Below are 19,017 nucleotides of genomic sequence, written 5' to 3'. Positions count from 1 at the left end.
ATTTGAAAATCACATTTATATTGACGTGTTAAATAAAGTCTATTTTCTTTAAGAGACATTATTGTGTTAATATTTTATTGTAACTATTTTTATTTTAACAATGAATATGGTTTAAAGTCCTTTTAGGAGTGGGGGGGTGAAATATGCTAACAAAAATATATTTGAAGATTAAACTATGTGGATCTCATACATGATACAAAAAAACAACATTTGCATTCAAGGGACAGTATCCTATATTTTTTACATAACTGTATGTAATAGACACTACTACAAACAACAAGATTAACATATACTGATAGCAATATTAAAAAGCTTCAAACACTTGCAAATAAAATAGGGTTAGCTATATTTTAAATATAGATGAACCACCATTACAACCGTAAAACACAATACCCCATCATTAACATATGAAAAGAACCTTTACACAAACTGGACAAAGCTGGAGATGGTACTCACATGAAACTCATTGGCTTTGCGAGGAGTAAGAAAATTACTTACATTTTCTTACAACACAAGACAAAATAAACCTATTGGTTAAACAATGGACTATCTAACTAGAGACAAAATCAAATATTTTTATTTATAATGTGAGTGTCTAATGAACCTTTCATAAAATATACAACGAAATTACATTTAGAAGAAGTCGGCATCATATATTTAGCATATGATAAATGCATATTGATTACTTTATTCAAACACAATAGCGCATATTTATTAATTAGATATGTTCAACATTAAACACAACATTAATTTTTAAGAAAAAGGAACATTGTTGACAAACATATTAAACATGGACTGTAGAGATTTGCACTTGCCTAGAAATATCCTATGCATGAAAACATTTTGCTTTCGTTCGTTGATTCAACCAGACATCCAGCAAAAGAGAATGTGTTGGTCTTTATCAGCTACGGGTCAACAATGTAACATGATGCAAATAATACATATTCGCAAGCTTTTTAAAATTGCATGCAGTCACAAACGTTTTTAACGTGCACAAATATTGCGGGACTACGCAATCCAATCACACGTTTTTTTAACTTTACATGTGCCGTCTTAACATGGCGCTTCCTTGATCACGTAAGAACGCCATCCAATGAAAGGCACATTATTGATCACGTAAGAACGCCCAAAAAAAAAAGGCGCATCCTTGATCGCGTCAAAACGCAATCCAATAAAAGGCATATTCCTGATCACGTAAGAACGTCAGTCAATACAAGGAATCATTGGACAGCCTGGCAGGTGACGTCTTAAGCAACATGGCGCATCCGAGATCGCTGAAAAACCGCAGACAATACAAGGACTCAGTGACATCTTGGCATATCATTAAGAAACGTATTTATATTTTAGGAACTAGTATGTGTGTAGATTGCTATCTAGGAATGTCACCAAATTATGAATCATCTTTTCGGACTTGACTGTCCCTTGAACTATAGCTATGGTGTATATCTTTAACATTTAAAAGATACACATGAGAAATACATATGCCATTGATGTTTTAAGATATCTTTGGATTGTTGTTGAATAACAATAGTTATACATGTATTGATTAAACGTGTCATTTATTCAAGTTTAATTATGGTCAGCCTACCTATAGCCATATATGGGAGGAGATGTATTTTGTTAACATATTAGTTAACTAATATTCATCATCTACATTATTTGTATTACACACAGAGATTGATTTGGTTACACTTTGACAATAATATAGATTTGAAAATGAAATACAGGTGCTGTCAACATTACAATAAGATTGTTTATTAATAAAACTATATGTCCTTGTTCTTGTAAAAAGGACAAAAACGCTTTACAAATGGAAATACATTCATTTACAATAGTGATCAACATCACTTAAAGGGACATTATTTTGTTTTTAAAAAGAGCATACACATAGTCAATACTATTTAAATAAAATGAACACTTTACAGGGATTATATCATTGTATCAATACTCAGATCATTTGGTAAAGGTGCATCAATTCATGCAGAGTTTATAAATACACACATGGATATGAACATTTAAATATACATATATACACAAATACAAAAATATATATACATATATAAAGAAATTACTCTGCTAATCATAATCAGGCAATGATAGAGCTAAGAGAAAATAATATAAACACAAATAATAAGATTACATTGGAGATGTTAATCTTAAAGTCATTTACTATTGTCTTACATATATGATTTCATTATAACAAATAGATTTGTTAGGTCCCTTTAAGGATAAACAACATAAACTAGAGCTTGCAAAAAATAACAGGAAGAATGAGGACAAAGATTTGTGAAATAAAATTTATTTTATTAGTATGTAAGAAAACATACACAACGTTTATAAATAATCTTGTAAAAATAAGGAATATATGAGCCATATGACAAGGTAACACAGTGCATCACAGTCCATGAAGAGAGTTGCCAAGGGCCAGCATAGCCCCATTGGAGACACATGACAAGGTAACACAGTGCATCACAGTCCATGAAGAGAGTTGCCAAGGGCCAGCATAGCCCCATTGGAGACACATGACAAGGTAACACAGTGCATCACAGTCCATGAAGAGAGTTGCCAAGGGCCAGCATAGCCCCATTGGAGACACATGGCAAGGTAACACAGTGCATCACAGTCCATGAAGAGAGTTGCCAAGGGCCAGCATAGCCCCATTGGAGACACATGGCAAGGTAACACAGTGCATCACAGTCCATGAAGAGAGTTGCCAAGGGCCAGCATAGCCTCATTGGAGACACATGACAAGGTAACACAGTGCATCACAGTCCATGAAGAGAGTTGCCAAGGGCCAGCATAGCCCCATTGGAGACACATGACAAGGTAACACAGTGCATCACAGTCCATGAAGAGAGTTGCCAAGGGCCAGCATAGCCCCATTGGAGACACATGGCAAGGTAACACAGTGCATCACAGTCCATGAAGAGAGTTGCCAAGGGCCAGCATAGCCCCATTGGAGACACATGGCAAGGTAACACAGTGCATCACAGTCCATGAAGAGAGTTGCCAAGGGCCAGCATAGCCCCATTGGAGACACATGGCAAGGTAACACAGTGCATCACAGTCCATGAAGAGAGTTGCCAAGGGCCAGCATAGCCTCATTGGAGACACATGACAAGGTAAAAGAGTGCAACAGGCACAACAAAAAACTGATAAAAAGGCCAAATGGCAACAATATAAATACAAATTCAACATGTGGACAGAGGATTATTATCTGCCACCATGGAGCATATCCAGATCCTCCACTTACTGGTCATCCTCTTCATTGTCCTGTGCATGTCCAGCTCCAGATTCAGGCCTTGAACGTAATTGCATAATTTCACGCAGAGTCAAGTCCTGAACCCGGAGCTGGGCCTGCATGGTGTCGTTCATCCCTCTCAGGACAGCTGCGTTCCTCAACACGGCCTGCTCTACTCTTGCTATCCCTTCTAGCATGAGCCATGCTGAGTCACAGCCTAAAATAAAATAAAAATTAATATTAAGGATAATTACACAACAGAATAAAAGATTTTAATACATACATTGTCATCATAAAGACAAATAATTATTTACATCAATTATTTTTCATATATTCTTTACACATGAATTAGGTTATTCAGACAGACAGAAATCATTAAAGGCTCATGTTACTCAAACATGTTGAACCCTTTAATTGGTTTTAGATGATCCACTTATACAGCTTGAGTGTATCAAATCTTGTTAAAGGATTTACATTGTACTTACATTAGCAATTTAAAAATTCAATTTAGACTGTGGTAGGCACACATATCCTTAAACATTTTGGCATTGAGGACAAGCTGTGTAAACATAGCAACCAGAAGAAATTACATTCCCACTGGGTTAGACAAGAGATAATGTATCCACATTTGGACATAAAATTTTGTATCCAAGTAGTGGTGTTTGGTATATGTAGTGATATCCAATTAAAGGGACACTGAACCTAAATATTTAATGGACTGATTCAGATAGAGCATGACATGACAAATCTTTAGAAATTACACATATTCATTATATGTTTTAATTGTCAAGCTATATTTTGAATGCAAGAATGTTGGTTTTTATGGAAGCCAATATTTGTTGATGAACCTTGTTTGTGCATGCTGGTTGATGGATACATTCATCCAACAATAAAGAAATGATGGCCACATTTATTTTATTGTTTAAACTAATTATAGGAATAAGTTGTTTTCAATTAATATATCAAGAGAATGACGAATAATTCATAAGAGTATTCTATTATACATTGGCTTAACATTGCATGCTGGATTTGAATCACAATTTAACCAATTTAACTTCACTGTACCTTTAAGTATCTTATAAAGTGTATTTAGAATGATACTTACAGCTGTGCCTGGGAAGGACAATCTGACACCCAGGACAATGAAGGTTTAAACAGGGGGGAGGGATGGGATTGGCTCGGGGAGGGATGGGAATGGCTTGGGGAGTGGTGAGCTGCTGCTCCAGGGTAGGCCGTACAGCTGGGGAGTGGGGAGTTTGGGTCTGGGCAGCTGTACGGGCCAGAATACGGGGAGAGCGGCGAAGGGGGGTGTATGGGCGTTTTTTGGGAGGGACAGGATATGAAATATGGGAAGGGCTGGCAGTGGTCGGGGCATGGTCATGGGTTTGGTGATGGGAAGGGCTCTGGGTGTGTGCAGAGGTGTGGCCATGGTCAGGGGTGTGTGCACGGGGAGGGGTCTGTGACTGGGCAGGGGCGGAATCCAGATGACCAGAAGTGGTGGATCCATCTGAAAATGTAAAATAAATATATTAACATCTCATACATCCTGACATCAAATCAACGCATTTAAAATTGATTATGTTTTCAATATACCTCGAAGTGTGTTTGAATCTGTAAACTATTCTGAAATGAGGATATGGTATCTATATAGGCACTCAGATGAATCTCAATGACTGTCTGTACAATGTGAAACTTATTATTGTGTTTTGGCATGGAATATGCATGTGACATAATGATGGCATGAATTATATATTCTTAAAAAAATATATACAAGCAGATTTTCATGCTGCCTGATATAGAAAGGGGGCAGTAGTGTATTTGAACAGACAAATAATATTCCTTTTTAAAGGGAAAAAGCTGTAGACTTTGAATGTCTTCAATAAAATGATTTCAAAAAAAGAAACATGTTGGAAACATGATAGATATATTTCACATACCATCAGACTCCAAGGCAGCCTCTTCCTCCTCCATCCCACATGTGACATCAATCTCTGTAAAACATAACATGTTGTGTACACCTTAAGATCAGATATTATAACATATGTTACTGTTGCTCAAATACGCACATCAATGTTGCATTAAAGATATACACACACAAAGTTATGATTTACATCATTTTGATGGAGCATACCAATGACAATAGATTTGTTATTGTCAATAAATCAGAATATTAATGTATTGTTTGTCTTAATGTTAAATTCATAAAAGCATAGTACATAGAACATTTAAGATTTCTCATGTGTGTATCACTTGATGACTGTTGTTAAAAAAAAAAATTTAAAAAAACATATGTTAGACATCTTATGAATAACAAATGTGTAGAATAATAAAGTAGAAATTATTAATCGCTCAATATAAAAAATAAATATATAATCAGAAGATAAATTCTATGATTTTTTATAATGTTATGCTTCATCGGAATCATGATCATAATATTGATTAGCAATACACCTTCAATTACATATAAATGAGTCAATGGACTTACCAGGAGACCGCAAAGGCGGCTCTATGTCACTGCTGGATTCCTGTGGGCTCCCCACACCAACTCTCTCTATGAATGATATAGATATATATTATTAAACACATTTTGGATATCACTAAATCACATCTGTCTAGAATTTTAACATTAATCAACTTTAAAATGTGAAGAATAGAGCAGTCATTACACCAGAAAATGCTTGATTGAATCAAGGGGATTCTGTAAACATATCTGTATTCAACATATGTTTAATGTCAGACTACATTAGACATCAAATTCATCTCAGATGCTGCTATTGCATATCTAAATATACCCAATGATCAATGTTCTTAACCCTTTAAGGACACAGCTTTCACTTAGCTCAATTGTTTTATGACGGAATAATTCCGTCATATGTCCTTAAGAAGTTACAAGAATACACACAAACCACATATTGAGGAGCATCTGTTGACAAATCTAAACAAACATGTGTCACATCGAGCCATTTTTTCAATGTACAGTAATCTTGTTTAGGACACAACACATATTTATCACAATACATAACAAACTTTATTATTACAAATATGTAATCATGGTGCTGTTAGAGTATGCAGATATATATAAAGTAACTCCAACAGATAATTAGATTTATATATCAATAGTTTTTAATAAAAATAATGTAATGATGAATGAATCTATTTTGTCTTAAAGGGACACTGACATGATTAATTTAAATAATTGATTTCTATGTTCAAACTGTAAAAAATGATTTAACATTGACTCCTATTATAATTCGAATGTTGTTCGATATTAATCTTAAAGGCAGATAAGGAATATTGGATTCAATAAATATTGTTTGTTGAAGGTATCCACCAATCATCAATATAAACCCAGGTTGGTCAACAAATATTTAGATGCACATAAACGTACTTTATTTATTTTAAAATACATTTAGCAATAGAATATGTCACATATGATGATAGTATTATATTTTATGTTTATTAATATTGCATACTGTATGTGAAAGACAATATTAATAATTGTAGTTCAGTATCCCTTTAATCTAAAATTAAATAGATTCCACAATGTTGTTGTTTGTTAATGAATTATCTACTCCATATGTTGATGTAATGAATGGTATTGAGCATGCAATTAAAATCAAATATGTTATTTAAGTATATCCGAATAATTATATAATTTTCATCTATTAAATAGACATTACATATAAATATAGAACAATGTGTATTTAGTATGTAATGTTCATTCCATGTTTCTAAGACAAATGTCAATTAAAATGAGACATACCATACTGTGACAAGCCCTGGCTTGAGGATCCAGCAGCCACATCCATATCTGTAATATATTAAATGAGGATTGCATATCATTAATACTAATCATGCCATGTTTAAAATATTTACATTAATAACAAATCAATAGAAAAATATTAATCCTTTGGTAGTCCCATGAGTTAATAGTTTCCGAAATTAAATGAATGATAAATATATCCTGGACTCTTATTTTCAATCAGTTGTGTTGTTTACTGTATCTTTAAGAATATATGCTTGTTATTACATAATCATCAATTGATGGCCATATGTTATAATTTATTAGTATTATTCGTTTTTTATTAGATATAATATTTAAAATAAGAATACTGTATTCTTCACTAATCTAAGATTTTCCATTTAATTTTTAACAACATGTATAAAGCAATGCCACTTTCCGCAAACCCATGTTAACGTGGATGAGAAATGCCATTTTCGCGATCATTGCGCAATGATTCCAAGCGGAATTACGCATCCGTCATTTGACCAACATGTATAAAGCAATGCCACTTTCCGCAAACCCATGTTAACGTGGATGCGAAATTAGATTTCCGCTCTGTGACGCATATTCTGTAGAGCGCAATAAACATCATTCCAATTTCATGTATCACTAATGTAAAATCAGATATCTAAACATCATATGTAGTGTATGTTGTGAGATCTGTATAGGTTTAGTATCTGACTAAATACACATTTTGGATTTTTAACATTATAAATATTATATGAAGTTGGATAATTACCTGGTTCAGATTCTCTATCGGGTCCTCCCAGGCCACCGGACGGAGAAGCATCTGCCCTGTCCCCCGCGTCAGGACTTTCAGATCCCGCAGCTGGGAGGGAAGAAGAGGAGGCCGAGGATGGCGAGGATCTAAATCTTTTGGGGACCCGGAGATTGAGGAGCTCGCATAAAGTCACCTCATAAGGGAGTAGGTACAGTTTCCGCGGGGCCTTTCTTTGGCCCCCTCTTTTACGGGCTTGTACCCAGTCCCTTATGAGGTTGACTTTTTTCGATAAACGCAACCTCATATCTCCGAATCTCCTCATGATCTGATCCTGGGTCCTCTGGACGTCACACACCAATCTAACCGCATTGGTGATAGACTCCCAGAGGGCCTTCTTAACAGGCGCATCTGTCGAGCTCCTCTTGTTCCCAAACAGCTGGGGATAAAAGTCCTTGACGGCGTGGACCAGTGCAGCGCTCTCCTCCTTGGTGAACCTGGGAACTGACATGCCTGCTCGGTTGGCTACTAAATATATTATAATAATATTAATATATAAGACTGCCTGCAGGCATTAGAGAACTGACAAAGATGGCAACGTGTAATGGACTTTTATATGGTGAAGTAAACATGAGATGCACCATGGGACAATTTATCTGTACATCTGATTGGATAAAAGTTTGAAATATTGTTATAATGTCTGTGAGACCATCCTGACTCAAGTTGTGTTTGTGTGATGAACTCTGATTGGCCGTTCCTTAATGTTTCATATCTTAGTAACTTCCTTACACATACCGCTTGGTGGTGCTGTAACTTCATTTTTCATGTAGACTTATTTGTAACTCATGGGCCTGTCATGCGGATATGTGTGACGCAGATTTAATATCCGTGATCCGTGAAATATTAATGATTAAATACTCTTTAAAATCTCATCCTGTCACATTATTAATGTTGTAGACATTTCTCGGTTTAATAACGGTCTGTTTCTTTAATACAAATACACATTTAATATTGTATGTCTTTATTGTTCTTTAAATAAATTGATTGTGAAGTATTGACATTGCTCTATTAAATGTATTTATAATGCACATTGATTGTGTGCTATTGCGTGACATTACACTAATGTTTAAATATGCTAATCTGGTGTTTGAAGATGCGTTTCCCACGCAATATTTATTAATGTTAAAATTCCGGGAAGAATGTCAGTAACTTTGATAATCTGTTTATAAATGTTAAACTACAGCTTTGTTATTCGCAAATAAACCTCGAGCTTGTATTTCTCTGAAGTGCTCATATATGTTATTGTGCAATGGCGTCTTTAGTTTTAAAGAGACATTACAAACAATTGTATCAAATGATCTGTAGAGATAGAAGATTGTTTAGACTTTAAAATGTAAATCATTTTCTCTTAGTATTTATATATCCTCAACATAAGAAATTTAAATGCACATGGTTGAGCCAATCACATAAGGCATCTCTGTGCATCCACCAATCTTCATCTACTGAGCCTATCTCGATATGCTTTTCAAGCAAAGTATGTCAAGATAGGAAGAGAAGTAAATACACTATTTCAAGCTCTTAAAGGGACACTGTCCAAACAAATTTACCATTGGTGATTGAGCATTAAATGTTAATCAACTTTATTATTTAATACGATTATCAAATGTTAAGTTATCTTGTTATGTTTCTTTGAAAATCAATAATGATATTTTATATTACGGACAATTGTTTAATAAAAACCTGGGTTGTCCTTGACGATTGTTGCATCAATTATTCCAAACAATCAAGTTCTGTCCAGAGTACTGAAGCAAATAAATTAGCTATTTACTGCCTTATTTCTAAAGTAATGATAGCAACATCACAATGAGCATTCATAATATGAGACAAGTTTTAAAGTTGATTAAAATAGAATACTCATTCAGAATGTATAAATCATTGTTTTTTTTAAATGGCTACCTTTAAGTATATTTTGAGTTCATGTCCCTTTAAATAAACATTTCACAATAATGCTTAATATATCATAAACCTAGGCACCTTCCTTTTGCTAAATGAGTCTAACATATGAGTAAAGCAAATTTAGATTAACTTCTAGATTGTTTTACACACTGACTGAAATATATTTATTAAATGAGGTATTTTTTAGCCTTCAGCGTAGAGGGACATTAAGCTATATGTTATGTATGCATTTTGTATCATAATCTTATATTTGACCAACTTAATATGTTTTGTTATTCAATCATTATATTGTAATTATATATATTCGTGGATTAAATACATCTCTACATAGGCTATTTTGATGCTGATTGTTGTTTGCATATAGATGCCTTATATCATTCACTAAGATATGTGCATTTATTTTTATTTTAACAAGTATATTTAAAGACTGAATGTAATTCTATAGTACATTCTAAATATGTTTAAATTCTTGTATGATATTTGTAACAATGTATACAAAATATACATTTTGAATGACCCCTTTAAGGACCCAAACATATTGTATTTTTATTTAACATTGACAAAATAAACTAAAGGGGAAATTACATTCTATATAGATATTTGATGTCTAACCCAAGAGGTAAGATTGTAATAAATACATAATATTACTAAGTATAGTTAAATGACTCCACTAGAAAATTACATAGATTAACCTGGCATCCAATAACTAATTATTAAAAATTATAAAGTTAAATGACCTACCATTTATAAATGTAATAATTGTAAAATATTTTCTAATAATGTTTTGAGATACCTAAGGAAGATACATGATCTTATACAATTCTTTTTACATTCAACAACACTGTCACTTTCATGTAATTGAACCACTTCACCTTATTAAATGTTAAAACAATCATAATATTAATACATATCCTAAATATTTTTAATATATACTTTTTCAATATAAAAGCATTGAAGAATATGACTCCCCAATTAATGTTAAAATATATCTTTTAATATTCTCTGAAGAATTTTATTTTCTACTATTAATGCATTATTTTCTCTTATGCATGTGCTTGTCAAATAGCCAACTACCAGTCATGGGAGTCCAAGTTTTATTTATTTACAGATTATATTGATATATATTAGAATCTGCTAAAAAAAAAATATATATTTAATAGAAAATAAATAAATATTCCATGAAGTCATCAGATGCCAATCTGAAATGACAAATAATAAAAATGGAACAAAGTTAATACACACGTTGTAAAATATTGATAAAATAAATTTAAAATCATATGGTGTCTATGCTCTAACTTTGATCAACATTTTTTAAAGATAATCATTACATTCATTTTAAATTAATGAAATACATACACCATTATATTGTTGATTAAAAATAATATTTAAATTTCAAAAATTAAATTTATACATAATAATGTATATCACATGTAAACAATATATGTATGCTGAACATAAATGTAATATTTCATGTCCATTCAAATACCTCTATATCAACTATAATATGTATTCCTTTTTCTGATTGTGATCCCTAAATATCTAATTAAGAACTAAATATGACTAATGTATGTAAGCTACTAATATTCTACAGTCTTCACTAGCATGCATTGGTACACCAACCTGGACAATGCATGGTCTTTGAATGTCAATTCAGGGGTAAACAGTTGATCTTCAATAGGTGTCTTATTCATCAGTTCATTAAATAGAGGACTGGGAAATACCATCTAAAAAAGTAAAATCATCTAAGTGTCTGATTGTGATCCCTAAATATCTAATTAAGAACTAAATATGACTAATGTATGTAAGCTACTAATATTCTACAGTCTTCACTAGCATGCATTGGTACACCAACCTGGACAATGCATGGTCTTTGAATGTCAATTCAGGGGTAAACAGTTGATCTTCAATAGGTGTCTTATTCATCAGTTCATTAAATAGAGGACTGGGAAATACCATCTAAAAAAGTAAAATCATCTAAGTGTCTGATTGTGATCCCTAAATATCTAATTAAGAACTAAATATGACTAATGTATGTAAGCTACTAATATTCTACAGTCTTCACTAGCATGCATTGGTACACCAACCTGGACAATGCATGGTCTTTGAATGTCAATTCAGGGGTAAACAGTTGATCTTCAATAGGTGTCTTATTCATCAGTTCATTAAATAGAGGACTGGGAAATACCATCTAAAAAAGTAAAATCATCTAAGTGTCTGATTGTGATCCCTAAATATCTAATTAAGAACTAAATATGACTAATGTATGTAAGCTACTAATATTCTACAGTCTTCACTAGCATGCATTGGTACACCAACCTGGACAATGCATGGTCTTTGAATGTCAATTCAGGGGTAAACAGTTGATCTTCAATAGGTGTCTTATTCATCAGTTCATTAAATAGAGGACTGGGAAATACCATCTAAAAAAGTAAAATCATCTAAGTGTCTGATTGTGATCCCTAAATATCTAATTAAGAACTAAATATGACTAATGTATGTAAGCTACTAATATTCTACAGTCTTCACTAGCATGCATTGGTACACCAACCTGGACAATGCATGGTCTTTGAATGTCAATTCAGGGGTAAACAGTTGATCTTCAATAGGTGTCTTATTCATCAGTTCATTAAATAGAGGACTGGGAAATACCATCTAAAAAAGTAAAATCATCTAAGTGTCTGATTGTGATCCCTAAATATCTAATTAAGAACTAAATATGACTAATGTATGTAAGCTACTAATATTCTACAGTCTTCACTAGCATGCATTGGTACACCAACCTGGACAATGCATGGTCTTTGAATGTCAATTCAGGGGTAAACAGTTGATCTTCAATAGGTGTCTTATTCATCAGTTCATTAAATAGAGGACTGGGAAATACCATCTACAAAATAGAAAATCATCTAAGTGTCTCCAATAGGATGTCTCCACAGCCTTATTCTATCAAATAGTTTGCACTTACCATGTGAACATGTCTTTGTATGGTTTTCAAGGTCAGCAGAATTTAAATATGCCAGACATGATCCCATTGGTATACTTCAATTTCAATCTTGGCTTTTTCCCCACTGTCAGTCTTGGAAATCTTCACTGTCAGGCTTCAAATTGTTCCCTTTCAGTCTTTATATTAAGTCATCTCCCTAATGTAAGAAATTATATATAAAGATTTCATACAAGTGTGTGAATCAGTTCTGTACCCCTCTCCCACCCCCCATTTCATAATAAATATCTATCACTAGCTTACTAAGCCTGTGTATGAACCTGTGTTATTTTCTATCAAGTGTGAAGATGAGTCATATTGAGCAGAACAAACCTCTGTGTGACATTGAACCATAGTCATTCTAGAGTATCCCTTTCTGATTATGTACATAAGTAATGTGTAAACAAAGTTATATTTTTAAAAATTTATGCCATATTATGTATTTGTGTACAAATCATGCCAGCAACAGTCCATACATTTCTACTTACCATCTGATGTCCTCTATAAAAACCAGGTGGCAAAGACTCGCTATAGGACCCAATGCCCAGAGCATCACCTATATTATGAGAAATAAATATTATTATAACATTTTATCAATACTAACATGTTTGCACAATTCTCTACTTGTCATTTCCCTAGAGTTCACATCTATTGAAAATACTCCAGTGTAACTTCTATTATTTACCGTCTAAAGTGGCGGTTGATGACGTCTGCTCTGACATCAAGTCCCTCGTCCTGGAATTCCCCCTCTAGAACAGGATCATCCTCCTCATCTCTGAGGAGGTCTCTGTCCACCGGGACGGCCTGCAGCATCCCAGCCCGCTGTGCAATATTATGCAGGACGCTACAGGCTACAACGATCTTAGCCACCTTCTTTGGGTTGTACTGGAGTGCTCCTCCAGAACGGTCCAGGCACCTGAATCTCATCTTCAGGAGCCCGAACATCCTTTCAACCACCGCCCTGGTTCTCTTATGAGCCCTATTGTAGCGCTCCTCAGACACATCAGTTGGGCTACGCAAGGGGGTAATGAGCCAAGGCCGGCTCATGTACCCAGAATCACCTATAAATTTAGAACAGAACATAATTCAAACAGAATACTTAAACTAGTATATTGTTGTATAAATATATTTTTTAAAAACCATAATCCATATTAAAAGTTGTCAGAAACATAAAAAAAAAAAAAAAAATTATATCTAAATCTGTATCTAGCCATTTCATCGAAGACATGCTACATATGCGTATTTCTCCTAAACCAAACCTTGTGTAAAATGCTAACTACATGTTTACATTGCATTCTCTATATGAACACTTAAGGTAAGACATGCTACATATCTGCATTTCAATAAAACTAGACATTAGCAGAAATAGACAATGACAGGGTTAAATTGAATGAGATAATATCTTGCCATTTCATCTAAGACATGCTACATATGCGTATTTCTCCTAAACCAAACCTTGTGTAAAATGCTAACTACATGTTTACATTGCATTCTCTATATGAACACTTAAGGTAAGACATGCTACATATCTGCATTTCAATAAAACTAGACATTAGCAGAAATAGACAATGACAGGGTTAAATTGAATGAGATAATATCTTGCCATTTCATCTAAGACATGCTACATATGCGTATTTCTCCTAAACCAAACCTTGTGTAAAATGCTAACTACATGTTTACATTGCATTCTCTATATGAACACTTAAGGTAAGACATGCTACATATCTGCATTTCAATAAAAATAGACATTAGCAGAAAAATAAAATGACAGGGTTAAATTGCATGAGATAATATATTGCCATTTCATCTAAGACATGCTACATATGCGTATTTCTCCTAAACCAAACCTTGTGTAAAATGCTAACTACATGTTTACATTGCATTCTCTATATGAACACTTAAGGTAAGACATGCTACATATCTGCTTTTCAATAAAAATAGACATTAGCAGAAAAATACAATGACAGGGTTAAATTGCATGAGATAATATGTTGCCATTTCATCTAAGACATGCTACATATGCGTATTTCTCCTAAACCAAACCTTGTGTAAAATGCTAACTACATGTTTACATTGCATTCTCTATATGAACACTTAAGGTAAGACATGCTACATATCTGCATTTCAATAAAAATAGACATTAGCAGAAAAATACAATGACAGGGTTAAATTGCATGAGATAATATATTGCCATTTCATCTAAGACATGCTACATATGCGTATTTCTCCTAAACCAAACCTTGTGTAAAATGCTAACTACATGTTTACATTGCATTCTCTATATGAACACTTAAGGTAAGACATGCTACATATCTGCTTTTCAATAAAAATAGACATTAGCAGAAAAATACAATGACAGGGTTAAATTGCATGAGATAATATGTTGCCATTTCATCTAAGACATGCTACATATGCGTATTTCTCCTAAAACAAACCTTGTGTAAAATGCTAACTACATGTTTACATTGCATTCTCTATCTGAACACTTAAGGTAAGACATGCTACATATCTGCATTTCAATAAAAATAGACATTAGCGTCGGTAAATAACAAATGGTTAAATTTAATCCTATAGCTGAACATGACGCTAACAGTTAAAAAATACAGGGGCAATTGTCAAAATAATTAACCATGTTGTGCACAAATACTCACCAACGAGATAACCAGGGGGCATTTGTCTTTCCTCAAACTGTCTCCACAGGGACGACAGAGAGAGGATGCGGGCATCATGACAAGCACCTCCAAAATTCGCATACACATGCATAATCCTCATCCGTGCGTCACAAACATACTGCACGTTGAGGCTATGAAAATGTTTGCGATTTCTGAAGGGCAAGTCATCAATTGGAGCACGCAGCGCAATGTGGGTACAATCAATGGCTCCCAAGACATTGGGCAATTGAGCAATATCAAAGAATTCCCGCTTCAGGCGCCTCCAATCACCATCATTCTGTGGGAATCCTATGTATTGCTTACTGATACGTACCATGGCGTTCAGAAAGTTATCAAACACCCCAGAGAATGTACCTTGAGCCAGGCCATGCATGTACAGTTCTCCGGATTGAAAACTCCCGGAGGCCAGGACGTATAGACAGCTTAGCATCTTACTCATGGGGGGAACAGCAGTCCTTATTTGTATACGTGGCTCCAAATGAGGTTTAAGAAGCTCGTAAAGGCCAATGAGCTGTTCGCGATCGAGCCGATACTTATCAAAAACCTCAAAGTCACTCATGTTTTCCAAGGTGGGTCTCACCCTGTAGACACGAGGACCTCGAACCAGACGACCCCTTCGTCTCGGTCTGAGCCGCCGAGGCTGCCTGATTCGACCAACAGCTAGTTCGCCAATAGCACCACCAGCAGCGTCTACCATGTCATCGTCATCCATCTTTCAAAACAGCGTAACAAGGTAAGCACTTGATCTGATGTGGATCACAAGTGATGCATTGGCCATGTTGTTTGGGGGATTTATAGTACAATTAGTCCAATGGTAGTGAGTTTGTAATGATTGCTGATTGTATTCACCTGTTTGTATGTGAGCGGCGCGAATGCTTTCACAGTGGGCGTTTATTTGTTGTTTGCTGAAATGTTAGTTTCAAACAATGATTCTCAATGTGAAAGTGTCAAATATCACACATACAGTGCATGTTTGTAATGTTTGTTCATATGCGTAATCAATATTTCCTAAACGCGATGTTATAGTAACAAGCACACGTCCAGGCTAACATGAATGAAAGTGCATAGTTGTGTATAATGTGCATCGAATGTGATCGATCAATGTTGCTGCAATATTGTTTGTAAATGATAAAGGAACATCTGCCATCTGTAGGATTGTATATATAAGTTATTGCCGAGCTGTCAATATTGTATGCGTCCCTTTAAAATCGCAATAATAATTCAGAACTTCCCGTCTGCCATCTGTAGTATTGTATATATAAGTGATTGCCGAGCTGTCAATATTGTACGCGTCCCTTTAAAATCGCAATAATAATTCCGAACTTCCCGTCTGCCATCTGTAGTATTGTATATATAAGTGATTGCCGAGCTGTAAAATATTGTACGCGTCCCTTTAAAATCGCAATAATAATTCCGAAATTCCCGTCTGCCATCTGTAGTATTGTATATATAAGTGATTGCCGAGCTGTCAATATTGTATGCGTCCCTTTCAAATGGCACTAATACTGAATAACTTCCGGCTGTCATCTGTAGTATTGTATATATAAGTGATTGCCGAGATGTGAATATTGTACGCGTCCCTTTCAAATCGCACTAATACTGAATAACTTCCGGCTGTCATCTGTAGTATTGTATATATAAGTGATTGCCGAGATGTGAATATTGTACGCGTCCCTTTAAAATCGCAATAATAATTCCGAAATTCCCGTCTGCCATCTGTAGTATTGTATATATAAGTGATTGCCGAGCTGTCAATATTGTATGCGTCCCTTTCAAATGGCACTAATACTGAATAACTTCCGGCTGTCATCTGTAGTATTGTATATATAAGTGATTGCCGAGATGTGAATATTGTACGCGTCCCTTTAAAATCGCAATAATAATTCCGAACTTCCCGTCTGTCATCTGTAGTATTATATATATAAGTGATTTTCGATCTGACGATATTGTATGCGTCCCATAAAAATTGCACGAATACTGAATAACTTCCGGCTGCCATCTGTAGTATTATATATATAATTGATGTGCGATCTGACAATATTTCTGAATTGTCCCATTGAAATCTCCATAATAATGCTGTTCAAAAGTGTGTTTTACGTATATGTTGTATTGTAGTATTGAGTGTTAAAGTTCCTAAAGGGGCGGTACAGTGGTGAATCTGTGATGTGTATGGTTGAATCTTGTAATGACGTCATGATATTATTAACCTGCCTATGTAGTTGTGAAATCCTCATTGTGTTGTTGTATTGTGCTACATTGTTATTGTGTGCTGAATAAAATCTAAATGTGTGCTTTGTGGTTGCGTGATGGGTGATGCGTGTTATGTACATGTACGTATATATTGTGATTGTGTCCCACATATGCTGACTTCTATATAGCGGTCTGGCATTGTTGTTCCTTCCCATAAAGTGACATCTGTAATCTGGTGTAATGATGTTCTTGTTGTAGGTAATTCCTAATGGTTTCTGGTGATGGAATCATGATGTTAAAAGTACAGTAAAATCCATATGTTGTGTTTTGTGATTCCTCTAGAGAATGTAATGTGTTTTTCCCCCATCATTTGAATGCACATGTATGAGTGAATGTTAAAAGTAATGTATGTGCATCCATGAGTGATCATGTGTTAAGCCTATGTAGATATGCAGTTGCTGCAAGCATATGAGTTGAATAACAGAAATGCAATAATAAAGGTAAATGAGAGATGTTTCCCATTGTGTAGTGTTTGTGAATCCAGAAATGTGTATTGAATTTTATTTTAATTGTAAATGTAATTTTATTGAAATAATAATGTGTTACTAGTGATGGGGATTTGTAGTTGATGTAATCTAAAAGTGTTAAAAATATTTATGGTGTGGTGAATATTTAATATTAAAAAACATAAATCCACCATAGGGAAATAGTCATTTCTTGATCTATTTATCATAGCTGGGTCTAACGCATAAAAGCATGTATTTTCTAGCGCTGGTATTTGGAGTTTTTCCGTCTACGCTATTTGCGTGCGTTAGGGAAATGAGGGTTTCGCGTGCACGAGCACGTCTTCCCAATAGAAGTCAATGGAGGCTCCAAAGATTTCTATATTTTTTTTTCTAAGACTGGTTTTCCTCGTAAAGTGAGTGACGTCATGAGCTTGTGTGAAAAAGTAACTAAATCGTGTTCTTTTTGTAATAAATAAATATTTTGTGTATGTAATGTGGTGTATATTGTTTGTATGCATCGATGAGTGTATGTTTGTGATAATGTTATTCGTTAGATGTAGGTATATGAGGGTCTTTTCCCGTATGTCCATGTAAGTCAATGGGAAAATGGATTTGTGTGGATTTTTTTCAAACACCCGAGATCTCGCAACTTTAATCCTTTGTATTTTAAAGAAAAAATAACAATTCCGAAAAATAAAGATAGTGTTGTGTTTGTATGAGTGTAAGTGTACTTTGTGTAATATTTGTTTTGTGATTCGTGGATGTTTTTTTGTGCGGTATATGTTTACTACTGGGTCTGAGGTGGCGGTAGAAAGTTGAGCGTTAGGTGTATTTTGAGTCGCGGTAAATAAACTCTAAATACCGGAGTGCGTAAAAAACCCGCGTTAGGAGCCTCTAACGCTGGTTTTGACGGCTACCGCCGAACTCTAAATCTAGGCCTTAGAATTTTGAAATCCCATGAAAAATTATGCAG

At 34.4% G+C, this 19,017-nt stretch overlaps 1 protein-coding gene across 1 annotated transcript in view; it reads left to right on the top strand.

The window, feature by feature from the left end:
* The window catches only part of LOC128649615 (protein mono-ADP-ribosyltransferase PARP14), a 220,457-nt gene that overhangs the window by 54,204 nt on the left and 147,236 nt on the right, over positions 1 to 19,017 (top strand). The gene's annotated exons all lie outside the window — the stretch shown is intronic.

This window comes from Bombina bombina, chromosome 2, assembly GCF_027579735.1.
Source record: "Bombina bombina isolate aBomBom1 chromosome 2, aBomBom1.pri, whole genome shotgun sequence".
In the NCBI taxonomy this organism is placed as follows: domain Eukaryota; kingdom Metazoa; phylum Chordata; class Amphibia; order Anura; family Bombinatoridae; genus Bombina; species Bombina bombina.
This window is presented reverse-complemented; position numbering and strand designations above follow the sequence as displayed.